Raw genomic sequence first — 21,409 nt, 5'->3', positions numbered from 1 at the left:
TCCCACATTCACTCCGGCTGCTCAGACAAAAACCCTGGTTTACCTCTCTTTCTGGGGCAGATGGTCACACGATATCTCCCAGCCTCCCTTCAAGGGCAAGGTGGCCGTGTGATGGCTCTAACCAAGGCAATGGGGACCAACACGATATTTGTCACTTGGGCCACAGCCATACAGAGTGCACCTGTCTTTCTATGTTTCTTTCTCAGTTTCACCAACAACATGCAGATGGCAGGGCAGAGCCAGAAGACGGAACGAAACGAGGTCCCTGAACATCACGTGGCTTCCTGACAACCAGGAGTGCCAACCTGACGTCTTTGTGAGGAAGAAAGAAACGTTACCGTATTCAGCCACCGAACCATCAGTGTCTGTTTGTTACAGCAGCTGACGTGGCTCACATACCAACCGGGAGCTGACCCAATGAGCAGGAAAATGTTTCCCTTTGATGAATTTTGACTTGCTTGTGTGGCCAAACTTGAACTGCCTGTAGGGCCAAGGGCAGGGCAGACGATGGAGGCCCTGAAAGTAAGAGAGAAGAGGGAAGCAGCTTGCAGAAACATGATACCTGGTGTCTCCTTGGTCCTTGGAAAGCCTCTAGCTTTCTTTGGGGACAAGAGTCACACAACTGGAGATCCCTGAGGAGGAAAGAAACATGGGAACATTTCTGTATTGAGATGATTACCACATCTGCAACTGGGTCTGAAAGATAGAAGCAAGAGACAGAGCCTATAGTTTCCCATAAAGATGGGGGGGGGAGTGAGGAGAGAGCATGAGTAAGACAGCAGCCCACAAGGAGGAGAGGATGGGAGGTCACGGAAGTGGAAGGAACAGGGTCCATTTGTCACTGAGAAAATGGAAAGCAAACTCTAGAGACAGGAGACAGAACGGTGGTTGCCTGGCTTCGGGGGATGTAGAGGAATAAACAGGTGAAGCACAGAGCATCTTCAGGACAGAGAAAATACACTGTAGATACTGCAGTGGAGAATACACTCCTCAAGACCTATAGACTACACAACATAGAGTAAATCCTAATATAAACTATGGACTTCGGTTCATAGCAATGTATCATCAATAATACTGGCTCTCCTGGCACAAAATTAGACACGTAGATCAATGGAACAGAACAGAGAGCCCAGAAATAAACCCATGCTTATGTGGTCAATTAATCTACGACAAAGGAAGCAAGACTATACAATGGGGAAAAGACAGTCTCTTCAACAAATGATGCTGGAAAAACTGGACAGCTAGCTGCAAAAGGATGGAACTGAACCACCTTGTTAACACCACACACAAAAATAAACTCAAAATGGATTTAAGGCTTAAATGTAAGACCTGAAAGCATAACACCCTGAGAAGAAAACATAGGCAGTAAATTATTGGACATCAGCCTTAGTAGTATTTCTCTAGATACGTGTCACGAGGCAAGGGAAACAAAGGCAGAAATAAGCCATTGGGACCACATCAAACTGGAAAACTTCTGCACAGTGAAACCATCAACAAAATGAAAAGGCAACCTACTTAATGGGAGAAGATATTTGCAAGTAATATGTCCCATAAAGGGGTAATATCCAAAATATATAAAGAACTCATACAACTCAGTATCAAAATGACAAATCATCAATCTAAAAATGGGCAGAAGACCTGAATAGACATTTCTCCCAACCAGAAATCCAGATGGCCAACAGACACATGAAAAGATGCTCAGCGTCATTTATCATCAGGGACATGCAAATCAAAATTACAATGAGCCATCACCTTATACCTGTTAGAATGCCTACAATAAAGAAGACGAGGAATACAAGTGTTGGCGAGGATGAGGAAAGAAAGGCACCCTCCTGCACATGTTGAGAATATAAATCGGCGCAGCCGCTCTAGAACACAGTAGAGAGGCTCCTCAAAATATTAAAAATGGAAATACCATGCGACCCAGCAATCCCTCTTCTGGGTACTTACCTGAAAAAAACAAAAACACTAATTCACAGAAATACGTGCACCCCTATGTTTCTCGCGGCATTATTTACAATAACAAAGGTATGGAAGCAGTTCAAGTGTCCACTGATAGATGAACGCATAAAGAAGATGTGGTGTACGTATAAAATGGAACATTACTCAGCCGTAAGAAATACGAAAGCTTGAAATGTGTGGCAACATGGGAGGAGCTAGAGAGTACAATGCTAAGTGAAATAAGTCATACAGAAAAGACAGATATTCTGTGATTTCACTTTCATGTGGACTCTAAAAAAGAACCAAAAGAAATGAAAAACCAAAAAACAAAATAAAACCCAGAAACAGACTCATAGATACAGAGAAGAGACTGCTGTTTACCAGAGCAGAGGGGTTGAAGGGATGGGCAGAATTGGTGAAGGGGATAAAGACATACACACTTCCACTTATAAAATAAATAAGTCACAGGAATTAAAAGTACAACATAGGAAATACAATAAATAATATTGTAATAACAGGGGCACCTGAGTAGCTCAGTCAGTTAAGCGTCCGACTTTGGCTCAGGTCACATTCTCCTGGTTCATGAGTTCGAACCCTGCATCGGGCTCTGTGCTGACAACTCGGGGCCTGGAGCCTGCTTCGAATTCTGTGTCTCCCTCTCTCTCTGCCTCTCCTCCACTCATTTTCTGTCTCTCTCTCTCTCTCAAAAATAAATACACATTAAAAATAATATTTTTTTAAATTTTTTTTTCCAACGTTTATTTATTTTTGGGACAGAGAGAGACAGAGCATGAACAGGGGAGGGGCAGAGAGAGAGGGAGACACAGAAACGGAAACAGGCTCCAGGCTCTGAGCCATCAGCCCAGAGCCTGACGCGGGGCTCGAACTCACGGACCGCGAGATCGTGACCTGGCTGAAGTCGGACGCTTAACCGACTGCGCCACCCAGGCGCCCCAATAATAATAATATTTTAATAACAACGTATGGTGGCAGATGGCAAGTAGAGTTATTGTGGTGAGCATTTGTAACGTTTAGAATTATCACTGCTCTACACTTGAAATGAATATAATATTATATGACCACTGAGCTTCTATAACTATGCTCAGATTCTGTTAAAAATAATAATATTGACTCATCAGCTATTCCACGTTTACCACATTAATACAAGATGTTAATAACAGAGGGATTGTGGCAGGGAAAGAAGGGTCGAATGGGAACTCTGCAGTTTCCACTCAACTTTTCTGCAAATCTAAAACAGCTGTAAAACGTAATTATCAATTAAGAAAAAAAAAAAAAAAGAAAATGGAGCACTTGCGTGCTACAATTACCATCTGTGTCTAAGACGCGGTTCTAGATTTCCACCCTGACTTACCGGTGCGGGTCCTAAGTCTTACTTTCAACTTGTGCTGGCTCCTCTGCCATCGAGAGACGTGGAATGGGGTGTGGACAGAGTGGCTGTGTCACCTGGCTGTTCCATCTCACAGTATGAAAATCCACAGCCATAATGCAAACATTCGATCCCTCTACGCAGTGGGCCTCTACGCAGCGCCCACAAGTTCAGTTGGGGGGAAAAACCGGTTTTCGTATGTACAGTTACTACAACAAAGGAAAAGCAAGTGTGATGTCTTAACCACAGTCTCTTTCCAAGTATGTGGATGGATAAGCTGGCTATGAAATCGTCTCTAAGCTCCAGAATGTTCTCTGTGGCAGTCGAGCCAAGGTCCCTCTGCCAAGGAAAAGAACTCCCTGATTCGGGTTTGTGTGTGTCCCGCGCCGTTCCGGGCCGGCGTGAAGGCAAGCTGAGTGGAGCCGGCGAGCCAGCAGCCCTACAGATACAAACCACGAGACGGGTGTTTTCCCTTGGCTTTTCTGCGGCTCCTGACAGAGGAGAGCAGTGTCCCGCAGCACCTCCTGACCGTGCTCCTGGGGTAAGCCACTCCAGAAGCACAGCCACGGCTCCCAGTGCAGACAACTTTTCCCCTGCGTGGTCACCGCTTTGGTCCCAGAGCCAAGCAAGATGAAGCACAGGAACGTGACCGGCAGCCAAAAAAGTCACACGTTTAGAAATGGCTCCTCTGGGTTGTCACGTCGCCTCCACGTGTGTGTCTCGTGGCCGTCCCCGGCGGACTCAAGCACCGGGGATCATGAGACCCCAGAAGTGTTGCGAGTAGGTCACGGGCGACCTGCCCTTCCTCTGAACTGGGAGTCATAAGCCCCTGTTTTGTGTGTGGATGGAGCCCGTGCTGGGGTCGGGAACAATCTCTGCTGCAAGACGGAAGGCAGGTAACCGAGATTCGTCTCCTGCCTCCTGGGACACGAGGAACCTGTTAGAGTGCAGTGCGAGTTTGCTCAGCCTGTTCCGTTCGTACTTTTGGGCCTGTTGGTGCCTCATCGTGGGGAGCGGTCCTGGGCTCTGGAGAACGTTTAGCAGCGTCCCCAGCCCTCCCCCGCTAGATGCCAGCAACGCGTGTCCCCAGGTGCGACAATCCAGAATGCTTCCAGACATGGCCCAGTGTACCCCGGGCAGGCGAGATCACCCCCTCGAGAAAGACTGGTGTAGTGGGAGAGGGATTTGTTTGGGACAGGAAAGTGTTTCCCGCATTCCGTTTTCACTTTGTAATTTGCGGCTGCCTCGCAGAGCCCCAAGAAATCATCAACTGGATTCTTAACGTTGTGACTTCTCCCTCCCTTGGCCCAGCAAATGAGGGCTGAGAGCTGACCATTCATCTCTTCAGCACATCCAGCAGGTGAGCCTGAAGGATCTTCCCAAGTTCCTGAGCCCGACAACCGAGGGGCCGGTTCTAATATACTTTACATCTGTGTGGGGAAAATTGCATCAGAATAGTTCAAATAAAAAGGCCAAACTGCATGATTCATTTTGGAAGAGTAGTTCAAAAAGTGAGCCCTATTTTAAAAATTCACATTTTTATTTTTATCCAGGACTCTGATCGTTCCACGAGAGATAAATGATTCCTTCTCAGAGGGGAATAAGAAGCAGTCTCATCTTGGCCTTCCATTGCTTGAAACTATTCCACCTCTGTGAACTCATTTCATATTTTAAGCTCCCAAAAAAGGACGGAAGAATTTAGCAAACTTCCCATGTGACCACATATTGTTAATAGAACAACTTGTCATTTGGAAAATTTCCACCTTTCTGGGAAGACACGCAGTATTATCTACCTTAGGATCAATTTCAGTGCAGTGTAGTCCCTGTTTTGATCTTGTCCAAAAGCATTAATATTCATCTATTCATTTACTGAAGGTACATCTATTAAGGTCACTTGTTTTTTTTCTTCCTAGCTATTAAGCACCGGGAATGATTCTTTGAACAAAAGAAGGCATAGGTCCACATACAGCTGGTGGTTCCACGGAGCTCCCTGGGAACTGAGGCCTCATACCGCAAGGGTGGTCGTGGAAAGTCAAGGTACCTCTACGTGATGGGCACGGGATGCGGGTTCAGAGCCGGGCAAAGCTCCAGGGGAAGCGACATCCAAGTTGAGGTGCAGGGGCGGGGAGAGGCCAACAGGATAAACCGGGGAGAAAGGTTCTAAGCACAGGCACGTGCACCCCCCAGAGGTGCCATCGTGAAAGCCTCCCTGCCACAAAGTCTCACGTCCAGCCCTCAGAGTTGAGAACTCAGGGACTGGCAGCCCAGATGGGTTAGCCTGGAAGTTTCTCTTCTTCCTGAAGAGACACAGAAGGGAGAGACACTTCAGGTGGAATATCTCTTCCCTCTCCTGAGCCAGGTACAGTTGGGGTTCCCCAGCCTGTACACACTTACAGCTCTTCAGATTTGACTCAAGGTCCCTTCTCCCAGAAACCTTGTAAAGGCCACTCCAGCTTCTATCAGTCCCTTCTCCAAGCTGCTCTGACTTTCTAGAAGGTTCTGATTTGCTTTCCAATCAGGATTTTAGACCCTGTCAATATTATTCAAATAAGCCCTTGGTAATATACTTCATCACTTATGTGTTTCCTGTGCACATGATTTTGGTTTTCTCAACGAAAATACGGAATGTTTTGGTCTGTACTTTCCAATGAGCTGTACCCAGTTCTACCAAAAAGTCATGTTTAGATCTGCAAAGTGACTTAAGCAAGTGTTAGATGAAAAGTAAAGAAGAATGCGTGAGCAGGGTGAGGGGCAACCTGATACAACAACGTGCCTTCCAAATGGGATGATTCACACCAGACGGAGGTTTCTTTCTCTGTCAGAGGACGGTCCAGGGTGGGTAGACAGGCTCCACGCCAAGGATTCGCCTCCGGGACCAGGTGAGTCCGGCAGTGTGCCATCCTCAAGCATGTACCTCCCCGAGGCACTCTAATCTTTGCAACTTCCGTCCCGCCAGAAGGAAAGAGAGGTCCTTTTAAGTACAAGTTGAACATGTTCTCTCATATGTTTATATTTTACTGACTCATGTTCTGCTGACAAGAACTTAATCACCAGGAAGTCTGGGAATTATAGTCCAACTGGACGCAGGGACCAGGAAGAATGAGAGATCCAGGCAAGGAGACAGGGAGACTCTTTTCTACTAAGGGCATCCCCTTTATACCCAAGTCTGTTTGCTCTCTCCCATCAACCCATTGTGAGCCCCTTCTTTTGCATCTGTACCCTAGATGGGGGGGGTGGGGTGGACAATATTTTAAGCAGAATGTGCCTTTTGAAACAGCCCCAAATGTTCACCCGGGATTTGTGCATCTGGAGTAGAACAAAGGATTGTCCCACCACCCCTCTTCCTGTGCCTCCACTGTAGGCCACAGAAGGACAGTTGGTTAGCTTTTTGGGCTAAAATGAAAGAATAAAAATGAAGTAGCCACTTATAAATACAATATCCTTTCCTCAGTGCTTCCAGATAGAAGACATTTATCCACGATGGTGTATACAATCTGCAAAGGTAATTTATTGCTGAGAAAGGACAATGCCCATTAAGTTAATTTTTCATTTTAGGACTTTCAAAATATCACAGAAGATCAAAAACAGACAAAAAACAAACAAACTGCTTTGAAAATGGACAAAGGACTTGAATAGATGTTTCTCTAAAGAAAATGTTTCTCCAAATATCCCAACAAATCTATGGAAAGATGTTCGGCATCACTAATCATTAGGGAAATGCAAATAAAAAACACAAGGAGACACCACTTAACATCCATTAGGATGGCTACTAATAAAAAAAAAACAGAAAATAATAAGTTTTGGCAAGGACGTGAGGAGATTAGAACCCTTGTGCACTGTTGGGAGAAAGGTAGAATGGGGTGTCCACTACAGAAAACAGTATGGCAGTTCCTCAGAAAGTTGAAACTATAATGACTGTGTGACCCAGAAATTCTCCTTCTGGGTTTTTACCCACAAGAAGCAAGGAATATGAAGAAATCTTTGTAGAGCCATAGTCACAGAAGCATTATTCACAAAAGCCAAAACGTGGAAGCCATCCAAGCGTCCACTGAGAGATGAACGGTTAAACAAAACGTCGAATATTATTCAGTCTCCGAACGGAAAGAAATTCTAACCTATGCTAACATGGAAGCACTTTGAGGACATCATGCTAAGTGAGATAAGCTGGTCACAAAAATGCAAATACTGTATGAGTCCACTTATGTGAGGTACCCAGAGCATCAGATTCATAGAGACAGAAGTAGATTGGCAGTCGCCAGGGCTGGGGGAAGGGAGAGAGGGAGCTCCTGTTCAGAGTTTCGGTTTCCCAAAATGAAAACAGTCTAGAGATGGGTTGTATAACATTATACTTAACATGACTAAACTGTGCACTCAGAAATGGCTAAGATGATAAATATTATGTTGTGTGTTTTTTCACTACAATTAAAAGTGTTTATAATATATTACAGGGGAAATATACAAGAAGCAGAAATTACACTAGATGGGGGAATGGAAATATTTGGTTGAGCTAGCATACTTAAGATTTAGGTAAATTTATTACGTATTGGTCAGCAGATCATTTTATTTACTAGAGCAATTGATGTATAATTTACTTATTCTTTCTAATAATCATTCGATCAAAAGCTTATTTGTTGAACATCTGTCCTAGGAGACCGTACTACACTAGAGAGATATTGATACACCAAAATAGTCATGCTCCCAAGCCCAGTGGAGCTTATCTTCCTGTGGAGGGAAAAGGCATCAGGTGTAGGATCCCTTCAAAGCAGTGGTTCTCAGGGTATGGTCCCTGAGTCGCAGCATGAATGGGAGACTTGTTAGAAATGCAGATTCGCAGGCCTCACTCGCAACCTGCTGAACCAGAAACTCTTGGGATAGGTTTCAACATTCTGTTTACATTTTTAAAATTTTTATTTATTTTTGAGAGAGAGAGAGAGAGAGAGAGAGAGAGAGAGAGAGACAGTGCGAGTAGGGGAGGGGCAGAGAGAGAGAGAGGGAGACAGAATTCGAAGCAGGCTCCGGGCTCTGAGCTGTCAGCACAGAGCCCGGCTCAGGGCCCGAACCCATGATCTGTGAGATCGTGACCTAAGCCAAAGTCGGATGCTCAACCTACTGAGCCACCCAGGAGCCCCTCAACATCATGTTGAAAGCAGCCTTCCAGAGGGTTGAAGGCATGCTGGCAGCTCTGGGGAAGGACAGTCAGAGACTGAGGCGAAAGGGTAAAACCCAGGTCAAGGAAGAAAAGTAGCAGAGCTGGACAAGAGGGCGGCTGGTGTCCTCCTGGAGGGACTTGGGTCTGAGGGATGATTTGAGGTTAACCAGAAAAGGGGCCGTTGTGGGTCAGAGGCAGAGAGCTGATGTGCAGACACCTTCAGCGGGGTGAAAGCTGGCACACGGAAGGAACCAGAAAAGAGCAAAGTGTGTGAAACACAGAAGAGAAGGAGTAATGAGAAGGGCACAGCCATAGAAGACAAAAATCAGACCCTAGAGAGGCATCTGGGCCATAATCAGGCTCTTGGTTTTTAGAAGGATTTTAGAAGAATGGTCACATAATAACAACTTTCATCTTGAAAATCCTTCTGATTACAGCATGACGTTACTAAACGGTCATTAGAATGAGCGCAAGGGCAACAGTTAGTAGCTTTTGGGCATTTGGGGAAAGAGATGATGGCAGGTTTGGACCAGGGTGGGAAGCTAATAGGGATAGAAAGTGATCCAAGGTGAAACATGGTGGAGGCTGTGGGTGTGCAGTGTGGATGGGTGCTTCCCAGTCTCCAGAGAGTGGTTCCAGCTACTTTCATACATCAGACTCACTGATGTTCGGCTGACAATCGGAACCACCTGAGTGACTAGGGAGACGGCCTAGGATAAGAACAAAGACCTAGTCTAAGAAACCCCAGCACGAGACTGACTCCTGTTCACAGATGGGATGGAGAAGGAAGTTGAGAGACCAGATCGGTGATACGAGAAGATTAGATGGACAAGGTGGAGTTTCCCAAAGTGAGAAGTCAGCAGCGGTGATAAATGCTCTTGAGTGGCCCAGGAAGCTGCGTGGAAGTTGTCATTGCATTTGCTGACATGAGGGCCAGGCTGACCTTAGGATGTGTCCGCGGAGTAATGGGGTTTTTGTTTTTTGATAAAAACATGTATTTCAAAGTGGGAACAGTTGTACGGTACAAAAGTCACTGTGAATCTTCAGCCAAGTAAATATGCAAACGTACAGCCTCAAAGATGCAGAATTTCATCTGTCGCTGAACGGTCACGTTTGACTTTGTTTCACTCGGGCTTTTAGAGTAAGTGGTGCCCTGCTCAGCAGACAGACGACTTCACCATTTTCCCCCCTTTCTTCTAATAAGGAGACCACATTCTGTCTGTCAAACACTCTAGCCATTTCTAGGACACCTTTGGAAATCAGGCGAAAGGGCGTTAACAAGTGGGAAAATGGGGCAGCACGTGGGTGGTTCAGTTGGTTAAGCATCCGACTCTTGACTTAGGCTCAGAGCATGATCTCACGGTTTGTGAGTTCGAGCCCCACATTGGAATTCTCTCACTCTCCTTCTCTCTATCCCTCCCCCCACCCAAAAAAATAAATAAATAAAACTTAAAAAAGTAAGTGGAAAGATGGTAAGGGAATGGAAACAAGCCATATAATCAGTGTTTTTGAGAAATATGCCTGGGACAGGAGACACATCAGTCAGTAGGTCAGGAAGGATTTTGTCTGTTGTTTCTTCAAAGGACATAACAAAGATATATTTGGAGACTCTTAAAGCAGAGGTTTCAATCACATGTTACAAAGATGCTGAATATCATAAAGTTTAGATATTTAATCCCAACTCCCCCCCCCCCCGCCCCCGCCTCCCAAATTATCTTCTAAGCAATTAGTTTGAGACTTTGTGTTTGGGTTCTTTTTTTCATGTTGACATTATGCCTTTTGCCTTTCCCTAAACAAAGTCTCTAACTCTGATCCTGGAGCAGAGGGCCTGTCCTGTGTCTCAGCTGCCTGCAGAGCTTCTGTCAAGTGAACGTCTGCTCCATAAACCTGTGCTTAAGCCTCATTTTCTTAGAGCACATTTTAAAATACCCTCCCTTCATCAAAACCTGGCAGCAGGAAGTGACCCCAGTCCTGCTGTTTACCTGAAGGACATTAGCAAGCAGCTCTGGGTTTGTACTCTGGCTCAACTTAGGCACGTGGTCTGTGGCCATTCACAGGCCATCACCTTCTTTTGGTGGCCAACCTCAACACAAGACCAGCACAAGGAGAGCACGGAGCCCACACGCAGGTCCTAGCTGGGCTCCTCCCTGCTGCCTGGGGTCTTTGCTCCCAGGTCCTCAGGCTACACCCAGCTGCATATGCTTCTTCTTCGAGTTTTGATATTTCACTGCTCTCCCAACCGCAGCCCAGTAAAGAAGTGACAACCCAGTTCAAACTGTGGCAATCCAGTGACTGACCACGTCATCGTCCGTTCCTCGCCTGTCAGATCAGGACACAGACAGGGATGCTTAAACTGTGCACCTGGCAGTGAAATGTTATCCATCATGGAAGGCCAGGAAGGGTTCTTACATGTGAAGCTAGCCCAAAGCCCATCTGTGCCATGTGCCGTGCACACGTTATTTTGCAAATATTATGTTGTTGCTGATGGACGATGTGACCAAGAAAGATCCGAAAATAACTTTCTGGAAGAACAACCAAAATGTAACAGCTATGGGCTGGTTTTTAAGAATGCTTCTAGATGACTTAAAAATAGCCATTAAGGGGCCCCTGGGTGACTCAATCGGTTAAGTGTCCGACTTTAGCTCAGGTCATGATCCCGCAGTCTGTGCGTCCCAGCCCTGTGTTGGGCTCTGTGCTGACAGCTCGGAGCCTGGAGCCTGCTTCGGATTCTGTGTGTGTCTCTCTCTCTGCCCCTGCCTCTCTCACACTCTGTCTCTTTCTCTTTCTCTTAATCAAAAATAAATAAACATGAAAAAAAAAAGCCATTAAGCAGTTTCCCTGAAGAAATTAGAAAACCCGAGGAGAAAGTCCTGGCCATCTGGTCAACAACGCAGATAGAGTGCCACGTCTGCGGCTCCCCCATGCGACCATGCCTGGGGGCCAAGGCGACAAGAAGGACGTGGATTTCAGTCTGTGTTTATAATCATCTTCTTATTTCCTCCATCCCGTTTCCATCTTCCTTCCCGCCTGCCCCTCTGTGGACAATAAGCTCCAACAACCATACAGAGATGGCCTGTCTCCCACCTCTGCAGATCAAACACTCGAACACAAGCCTACACAGTTGTTGTGCTTCCCTGACTTCAATTTGACTAATGCAGAATGTGGTATTGAGAGTGGTTGCAGAGGAACAGAATCTTAAGGATGAGCTCTCTGAGTTATCTCTGGGTTTTCTGGAACTCGTCTCTGGTCTGATTAGATGTAAAGGCACTAATGACCCTATTTCCAGCGGTAAAGGAGTGTGTAGAATACAGTGGCGAAATAGCTCCTCAAATTTTCGCCTTTATGTACGTGCAAGTAAGTGCCTACTGAGGACCAGGCTCTGGGTGGCCAGGCATTTATTGAGAACATCGTGATGAGAACAAGGAGTATAATTGGATCGGTTGGTTACTTCTAACTATGCTAACTTAGGAAAAGAAAACGATGAGCTCAGGGCTTTAAATTCCCAGATTAAGGTCTATATAAGGAATCCAAAAGCGCCTGGAATGGCCATGTAAGAAATCCTATCTCCTGTAGCCAGAGGGCCAAGATTTCTGAAAATTAAACCCAAAGTCTCATCCTGCAGGTGGATGGATTACAGCCCAATTTGAATTCCCAAATTCACAGGGTCTCTTTTATTAGAATTAGGACATTTATTGGAAAGAAATGGGATTTGGAAGTTTGGTTTATATGAGGAAATTCTGATGAAGCTAGGGATCTTGACTTCCTAATTCTGGCAGCCTCCTTTGCCTTCTTTGCCAGTGGAATCCTCAGGAAATTTGTCCCCTTCTCATGATGGAGCCCTAAGGCCCCCGGCTCCGAGAACTCACTGATAATCCTTGTTAAGATCTGCTCTCACCATTCTCCTTCCATCGTGGCCTGTGAGTAGTCCCAAATCTGTGATGGGGTGTGGTACACACCAAAAGAGTTGCACGACGGACAATTTGTATCAACAGCAATCTCGAGAATAAGAATGGCAATTATCTTAACATATGGGATTAAGACAGGACGAATTCGAAGTTTGGCTCATGGTGAATCTACTGAGAGTGGTTCACTGGCTCAGGGTTTCTGTTGAGGAGCTAGGAATGCCTCCAACAATTTGCTTGACAGATCGACTCAATGATGAACCCAGAGTGGATTTACCACATGAGGCCAGCCCCTCCCTGCCCCCCCACCCCCACCCCGGGATGCCTTTCACCTCACGGGGCTGCAATAGATAATATATACCTGATTCTGAGCCATCAAGTTACCAACCAGCCTAACAGGGTCTCCTGACCTAGCTGTTGTCTGACCCACCAGCACTGTTTTGTTACTTTCCGAGGACTTTCAAATATGTTGTTACAACTCAGGAAGATAAAGAAGATGGATTCTATTCCTCTTTTTCTGAGTTGAGCAAAGTTAAGAGGTTCACTTAGAATTATGCATTTTTTATATTCATACAACAGTACATATGTCTATACAGCCATCCCTCCAGATGGCTAAGCCATCGAGAGAAAAATAGATCAGTAGTAAATTTTATTTGATTATAAGTCATGCATTTAATCACATCTATCAATAAATATTAAGTAAGAACAACTCAAGTTACAAACTTAAAATACCCTAAGTAAGTAAGGTTATATGAGAGCACATTAAGAATATGTCTGTGGTAAAAATACATCACAGCCCACATTGCACAGAGTAAGTGAGATGTGTGGGAAATGACCTGCCCTTTTCTTCCATTAAAGGGCAGAGTTTTTTGAAAAAAGATGGTTCAATTTCCTCTCTCCAAGCTGCCTTTTTAAAATAACATAACATCACACATATCTTGACACAACTCCACATGATTCAGAGGCCCTTCTTAAAATACGACCAGACCACATTCACGGAGACTGAATCACCTCTAACCTTCCGAACTTGGTGAGGATTACTAATCAGGATGTGTTTTCATTCCTCAGATAGTATGGGAAAGTTCTGATTTTGACAGTGAAGCTAACGTTCAATCAGTTATCACTGCAGCCCTAAACAAGTCCTGTGTTTCTTCTTCTCTCGTTGCCTCGCCAAGACTGAAAGACATCCCGTGTAAAACCGTGTGTTTGCCAGTGGAAATAAAAGCTGCCCATCTCCGGAAAAATGAACGATTCCCGAGATGACATTTTAAAAAGGAATAAAGCAGCCTTATGAAAGTATGTGACATTCATCTACATCAGGACCTCCGTCAAGCCCTCTAGCTCCCAGAGACACGCACGTCTTCTGAGTTAATTATGCCGGAAGACAGCTCCCGCTCCAGGCCCGAGGAGACTTGTTGGTAAAAGTCAAACATGATTTGGCATTTTTCTTCTGACTAAAACTCGGGGGCTCACGGCACCTGCCGCTAGCACGTACGAACGAGTCTGACCGCGTGGCACGGCATGACCAGTGCCTGGCCTGCGCTGGCATGACCGCGAGAAGGCTCACAGAGGCCCGCGTCTAAGCCAAAGAGCTCTAAGAGCAGAAGGAATGGCACTCGAACTTCGAAAGCCTCCATTGGAATCTTCCTTCCTGCCGGACTGAGGCTCTCGATTTCTTTATTTGAAAAATGAGGCTGGGCTGTGTTTACCTCAAATGTGCATCAAAGCAAGCTCGTGCACACAGACTTGTGCTTAGGTCTGCAGGTCTGTCCGCTTGGTAAATGCGGTCGCTATTAATAACAGCAAACACGAGCTGTCATGACTAACTAGCCTGAACTCCAAAGGGACTGATTTCTTTGGCTCACTCAGTCAGAATTTCCTTAGCGACTGGGGCCCAGAAGATAAAGAACTGTAATCACTTCCTGTGAGTGATGTCTTTCCCTCCGCTGTACCATGAGTAACATGTATATCATTCATGTTTAAGCGCCAGCCTATCTGAGAGCCAGATTTCCCCCTAGGCATTTGGTTACATCGGCCTCAGAATAGTGATGGCTCACGGTTCTCCCTCCCCTCGCCCTCACCCCCAAGCACACTTAGAGACGGTCAGGCTTTTAGCGGCCGACATTCTCTCTCAGCCCCTCCCGGACAGCCCACTGAGGAAGCCACGGAGGAGAGGGGAAGAGTCTTGCCTGAAGTCGTCAGCTTCCACATCTCCCACACGTGCCCGCATTCAGGGCTGGTCCAGAATGTCACATCCCGGTGGGAAGTGAGTGCGTGTGTTTTGTTTGTGTCCGTGGTGCCGTTGACAAAAGCCGGGGCTGCAGGTGTCCTGCAGAAATGATCACACGGTGATTCTCTTAGCTGAAAAGAAGCATAAATATTATTGACTCCCATCTCCCGATGACCTCCGAAATCCCTACTTTCCAGAGACCTCAGGACTCTGTTTCTCTGATAGATTTTTTCCTGACATCAGTCTGCGGGGACAGAATTTGATGAGAGCAGTCATAACTGCATTCCTCTTCCTGTTGCCCACCTTCCCAGCCCCATCTCTTGGTATTTTCATAGCGGGGCACAGCATCCGACATGCCTCCCCCTCCCCCCTGCCTTCTCCCAAACCCCGAGTCTCCCTGGCCCCACATTTATGCACGTAAAATTCTCAGTAGGCACTCCGGCTGCCTCTTCCCGGAGGCAGACTTTCTTCACGGTGTAACTTACTCAGATGGCAACAACAGAAAGTAGAAGCAAATCAAGAAGGCAGGGCACAAAAGCCCCCTGTGGCTGTGGGGCAGGACGCTGGAGAGCGACCTCAGGACCTCACGCAGCGCCCCCACCCCTGACAATGCCAGGCTGGACGGAGCGCAGAGGCCACCCTGGGAGCCAGCGTGGTGTGTAGATGGGGGTGGGGGCCTCGCACACATCAGGCATCCACCCAGACTGTGTGCTCCGTACAGAAGGACAAGACCTGTGTTTAGAATGTCACTAAGGAAACCCAGATGCATTATCTTTGCCAGAGGACAAAAGGCAGTGTGGTTAGTGCCTGACTCGAAGCGACTGGGCCAGAGAACATGTGATAAGGATGTTGACGAGGTGGGGGCGGGGATTGAGGAAGAAAAGAGCGGCCACAGTTTTTATACAGTAGAAGAACGCTTCCAGAAGAGTTCCACGGCTCTTCATCATGCTGGTGGCTTTTTGCAGGCAACGAGCAGTCGAAATAAAGGCATTTCAGTCTTCCCACTCGAGGATTTAGGCGGCCATAAATTCATCTTTCAAATACCAAGATTTTTAAGCACTGCTTTTTGCTCCTGCTTGGACCCCCGTAAAACATATTTTATTTCAATATGTCGTGCACAGTCGCAAGAGTATGTTTTGACCCCAGAATTATGTTTGACCTCAGGATTTTGAAAGTATATACGTATTTTTTTCAACTTCCAAACTCTTACAGCAAGAGAGCGTGTTGTGTGTGCACTGATGTGTGTGTGTGTGTGCGTGGTGGGTGTTATGTGTACTGTGCCCTAAATTTTATTCAGAAGCTTAGTTCCATTTTAATGCCAGTTAATTTTTAGCACTATTAACAACACAAAATTACTCTCTAAAAATAAGTTGAAATATGTTTATATTTGTGACGTTTAGGCAATAATACTCTCATGCACGATACCCTTTAACAGATTACCATGCATAAAAAGATAACAGGAGCCTTCATTGATCGTACCATAATGACTTCCCCGCTACTCCTGAGGCGCGTGCTGTGGACTTATTTCCACGTGGGTCAGCCCGGTTTCAACCTGTGTCAGACTTGCGTCTCTTCTCCGTGCGGTCACGCATTATTTTCTCTTCCACTGCTGCATCTTGATTATAATGTTACGAATTCAGGCTATGAAAATATAAAGATAGTAAATCATCTTAATTGAAGAGTCTACAGTCGGCATCTCGATCTTAGATCATCCAAGCGAGGATCCCACAGACCGGGGAAGGACTTCACACCTGCTAAACACGGTTGAAGTGATGATGGTGGACCTTTCTGTTGTTACTTAAAGCAACAACAACGATTTGGCAGTTTTTACACACACGTACATGGGCACATCTTTACAGATTATGCTCATATTTTTTATTTGGGTATTATTTTTTTTGTTTTGTTTTAGGCTGACAGCATGAAATAGATGTGGTTCTAGGAAACCAGTGTCTAACCCATGGGACTCAACAGCAAGTATATAATCCAAACCTCAAAAAAACCATATTCAGTAGAAATATTTGGCTCTTGTGATGGACACACCTGGTATCTAATCTACATGACTGGCATGAGTCATCTATTGATAGAGTATGAAAGAAACCAGTGCCCAAAAGTTTGAAAACAGGCTAAAGAATGAATTAGTCGTTTTTTAAGAAAAAAATAGAAATGCGCCAGGACGATAAGACAAACTTTGTGGGTAACAACAATTGCAAATTACAGGCTCCGAGATGCAGATTCAAAACCCTTTCACTAACGGAACTGTCTCTATTTCCATTAACCCGTTTACTTTAAAGCATTTGTGCAGCGTCCACACTGTTACAGCTCCCATACGATTGATACACAAACACAAGAGAACATTGTTCAGTGATTGGAATTGCAATAGATAATTCTGACTGCCTAGTTACAAGTCGGAATTCGATATTGCCAGAAGACAAATCCTAGAAATCTTTTTTAAAATGACACGTTTTGCTTGTAATCATACCGGGTGTAGTTGCATTATCTAAAGGGAGATCATTATACTGTGTGTATTAGAGAGAGAAGCAGCATGGTCTGACTTGGAGATAAACTTGAACATACAGCACAGAGAAGCACTTTTTTAACGGGCTTTTACGGTACTCAATAATCACCGTCTAAATACGTTGAAATAAATTTCAAATAACGTACTTCAAATTCAAGACTGCAGAGTAAGGCATTTTATTACCAATATGCATCCATTTAACATCATATAATTACACAATTGAACATTTGTACAAAAACATTTAAAATAGCACTGGTTAAAACTGTACTCTCTCTGAAAATGCAAGACCTAGATACTTTCTTTTGAGAGAGAGAACATGTGAGTGTGCTTGCACGGGGGAGGGGCAGAGAGAGGATCTTAAGCAGGCTCTATGCCCAGTGTGGAGCCTGGCTTGGGGCTCAAACCCATGACCCTGGGATCATGACTTGAGCCCAAATCAACAGTCAGGCACTTAACCGACTGAGCCACGCAGGCGCCCCAGGAAAGATTCTCTCAAGATTCTTTAGCTCAGACCCTGATGATATTTTTTTTCTCCATTAGAACACAAAAAAACCCAGACGAGTACAAGCACTACAAAATAAAAATATTAATAAATTTTTAAAAATCATATCTTGGGGCACCTGGATGGCTCAGTCAGTTAAGCATCCCACTTCGGTCAGGTCATGACCTCACAGTTCATGGGTTCGAGCCCCGTGTCGGGTTCTGTGCTGACAGCCTGGAGCCTGCTTCGGATTCTGCATCTTTCTCTCTCTCTCTCTCTCTCTGTCCCTCCCCTGCTCACACTCTGTCTCTCTCTCTCTATCTCTCAAAATAAATAAACATTAACAATCACATCTTGATTCTAATTATTCTCCTTGAGGCACAAGCAGCTCTCCGTAAATTACATCTCAGATAAAGATAAACTAACAGAGCAGACAGCCCCACGAATTAAATAGGCTTTTCCCATCCAGGCTTCCCACCTCCTATCCAGGTGTCTGAGGTCTTAAATGTATCTATTTTAATATCTGGGATAGGGTGAATTTTGACGAGCATCTATTCATATAAAATAACAATAACGACCAGTAACATAATCCACCATAGTTAGTTTCACATTTATGATACAAAACTGCTTGCAAAACACCTCTAACCAATACAGAAGTATGCCACCCAGTTGGTGCCTGCAATAAAGGCATTTTCTATAAGCTTGCAGGGCAACGCGGGTCAACTCTGAGAATTCATTTGCTAGCCAGCTTTCACTAGGATGAAAGGAAAATGCATATCTGCTGTTTTGCAGCAAGCAAAGGACACAGACGACTAATGGAAGGGTGGTTAATCTTGTCAACGATGTACAACTCGAGGTACATTTATATGTTTTAACAATATGAAGTTAATTTTTGCAGAATGGATAAACATAGAAACACAACTCACGATTTTCTCCATCCAACCTGGATCAATACACATCAGAGAACACGTACATTTGTCACTGTCGGTTAATTCCCATCACATGTTGGCTATCCATTTAAAAGTCAGAAAACACGGGTGCCTGGGTGGCTCAGTCAGTTAAGCGTCCGACTTCGGCTCAGGTCATGATCTCACAGCTCCTGAGTTCGAGCCCCACGTCGGGCTCTGTGCTGACAGCTCGGAGCCTGGAGCCTGCTTCAGATTCTGTCTCTGTCTCTGTCTCTCTCCCCCTCCTATTAAAAAAATAATAATAAAAAAAGTCAGACGATGTGTCTAGAGTAATAGACCGTGGTGGCCACGGCGGATCAGTCAGGAAAGACACCGGGAGAACGCCAGAAAGGACACATGGGCACAAAGTGGCTGAATGCTAGCTCCGCCTCCTACCAGATTGGTCCGCAGACAACATCTCTTTCCGACGGCCATCCTCAGGAATGGGCACTGAGGAAGTCGGGTGCTGTGGCCAGGATGCCTGCAGGCAAAACCCAATGCAGTTTCTCTCTGTTGTGCGATTCCGGACACGCCCGGAGACTCACCTGGTAAATTTTATGGGGCTCCTAGAAGGTAGTATACCCTCCACGATGTGGCCAACAAATGAGTGATGGATTCATAGTTACATTGTCTTCAGGATATGTTTACCTGGACTGAGCAGTGGGCAGGCGATGCCAGCATAAACGAAACGAAGGACAAAAACAGGAGTGAACACTCAGCACCCCCTGGCCGGTTCTCCTGCACCTGCCTTCACACCCCTTGGCCACAAACATATTCTTTGCAGTATGTCTCTTGGCAGGACTGGCTGAGAGGGAGACAGGACCAGAGCCAGAGTGCACAAGGCTCAGTGTGGCAGACGTCTTCAAGGTCACCGCCGGCTGCTGAGCTGAACATCCCCCAGTGTCCTCAAAGAAAGGAATTCTTGGATTCCTGGAATGCTAGGATAACCCTAGTTCATACTCAGAACTGGCCACGAAGACGCAAATGCATCTCAGTTTTATTGTAAATTCTGTCCAAAAACCTGTGTGAATGCTCTTACCTAGACAACTATCATCAGCATGACCTAATTCATAGTATGAAACAGTAAGGGCCTCGGGGCTTATCCGAAGTCTAAGGTTTGCAATGTCGCAGGAGCAGTCGGGACACCTGAGTACTCTGGTAATGAAGGGGACGGTCAGTGGGTCTATGAGCAATGAAAGCAGTGATCACGGTAAAAACAATGGGTGTCTACTGGGGCGCCTGGGTGGCTAGGATGGTTGAGTGTCCAACTCTTGTTTTTTTCATGTTTATATATTTTTGAGAGAGAGAGCACACGAGCTGGGGGAGGGACAGAGAGAGAGGGAGACAGAGAATCCAAAGCAGGCTCCATGCTATCTGTCAACAGAGCCCGATGCGGGGCTCAAACCCACGACCCGTGGGATCAGCCGAAGTGACTGAGCCACTCAGTTGCCCCATGAACATCAGATTCTTGACCTCGGCTCAGGTCACGATCTCCTGGTTTGTGGGATCAAGCCCCTTGTCGGGCTCCACGCTGACTGTGGAGCCTGCCTGGGATTTTCTCTCTCTGTGCCCCTCCTGCACGTAAGCTCTCTCTGTGTCTCTCTCAAAATGCATAAATAAACTTTTAAAAAAGCAAGTATCCATTGACAATTTATTTCCTAACATTTAACGTCGCTACACAGCCATCTTTCGACCTCTACTGGGAATAAGCAATAAAGCTCTGCATTTTCGAAGCAACACCTGACTGACCTCCTGGGTGAAAAGCATCTTCCTGGCAGAAAAGTCGTCAGCGTGATGATGGGCATAATCAGAAACACAGCAGCCAGTACGGGCAAAGGGCCCAACTCACCTGCTGTCCACGGAGGACACGCCTGTTTCCGGCATCCAGCGGCACAGGGCAGGAGCAAACATTTTCCTTAAAGGATCCGTAGGAACTGTTTGCAGTGTTGTGGATCCTCCTGTCTCGGCTGTAACCCCTGGACCCTGCCACTTCAGTGTGCGGCCCTCTGTGTGCTGCCCTCTGCCAGCCGATCTAGCCAGGGATTCATCAGGAAACCTGTGACTCGGGAACCTACCCATCCCCCCCTCCCGCCCCGGGGCGCTTCCAGAAGTCACGCGTTAACATAACAAAAGACACCTTGAAGCTCTTTTCACTTAGAAGTTCCCCAGGGTTTTAGGAATTCTGTGCCAGGAACAGGGTGAAGACCAAATGCATATTTCTTGTAGCTCAGCACTCGGCCTTGGCTTTGGCGTCCGGTAGCCTCCCGGCATGGCCGTGAAGGCAGCTCTGCTCACGGAACACATGCATTTTTCCCTGCAGGCCCAGAACGCGGCTAGGCCCGGGCGCCTCCTCCCCTGCCGTGTGCACCCCGGAGACGCCAACCTTGCAACTGACAAGAATATCCCAGGATCGCGGTTCTTAAGGTACAGTTCTCGGGAATAGCCTGTGAGGAGTGTGCGTTCTCTGGCCCTCCCTCAGGCTGGCTGGAGGAGAAATTCCGGGGTGGCCCAGCGGCCTCCGGCCTAACAAGCCCTGCAGGGGGGACGGGTCCCTGGTACGTGAGAGGGAAATAACGCGCCTGCCTTCCGTTCCCAGAGTATTGGGGTTCTCGGTCAGGGTCTTGTTGGGTTTTCCTCGGACCGAGACACCTCCCGATTTCGGTTTCCTCGCGAAGCTCCGTGGGCTGTTGGCACAGGGGGTGAAGCCTCTCCCGGATCCGCGTCAGGTTTCTGCAGAGGCGGAACGTGGGTTTGCACACACTTCTCGGTGCCGCCGTGAGCGTGGAAGGTGCCGGTCTGCCTCCGGGCACGGGCCTTCGGGGCCCACGGGAGTCCTGGCCCCCAGCCGCCCCTGTCC

General features: G+C 46.4%; 1 long non-coding RNA gene across 1 annotated transcript; it reads right to left on the bottom strand.

The window, feature by feature from the left end:
• Positions 1 to 14,487: 14,487 nt before the first annotated feature.
• On the bottom strand, positions 14,488 to 20,641 carry LOC123590524. Its single transcript, XR_006708821.1, has 3 exons — positions 20,402 to 20,641; positions 16,089 to 16,250; positions 14,488 to 14,740 (listed from the first exon to the last, which is right to left on the bottom strand). It is a non-coding gene; the product is annotated as an uncharacterized LOC123590524 (long non-coding RNA).
• Between the last annotated feature and the right edge of the window lie 768 nt (positions 20,642 to 21,409).

Source organism: Leopardus geoffroyi, chromosome B4 (genome assembly GCF_018350155.1).
Source record: "Leopardus geoffroyi isolate Oge1 chromosome B4, O.geoffroyi_Oge1_pat1.0, whole genome shotgun sequence".
Classification (NCBI taxonomy): domain Eukaryota; kingdom Metazoa; phylum Chordata; class Mammalia; order Carnivora; family Felidae; genus Leopardus; species Leopardus geoffroyi.
Note: the sequence above shows the minus strand (reverse complement) of the source record. Positions and strands in the feature narration are given on the sequence as shown.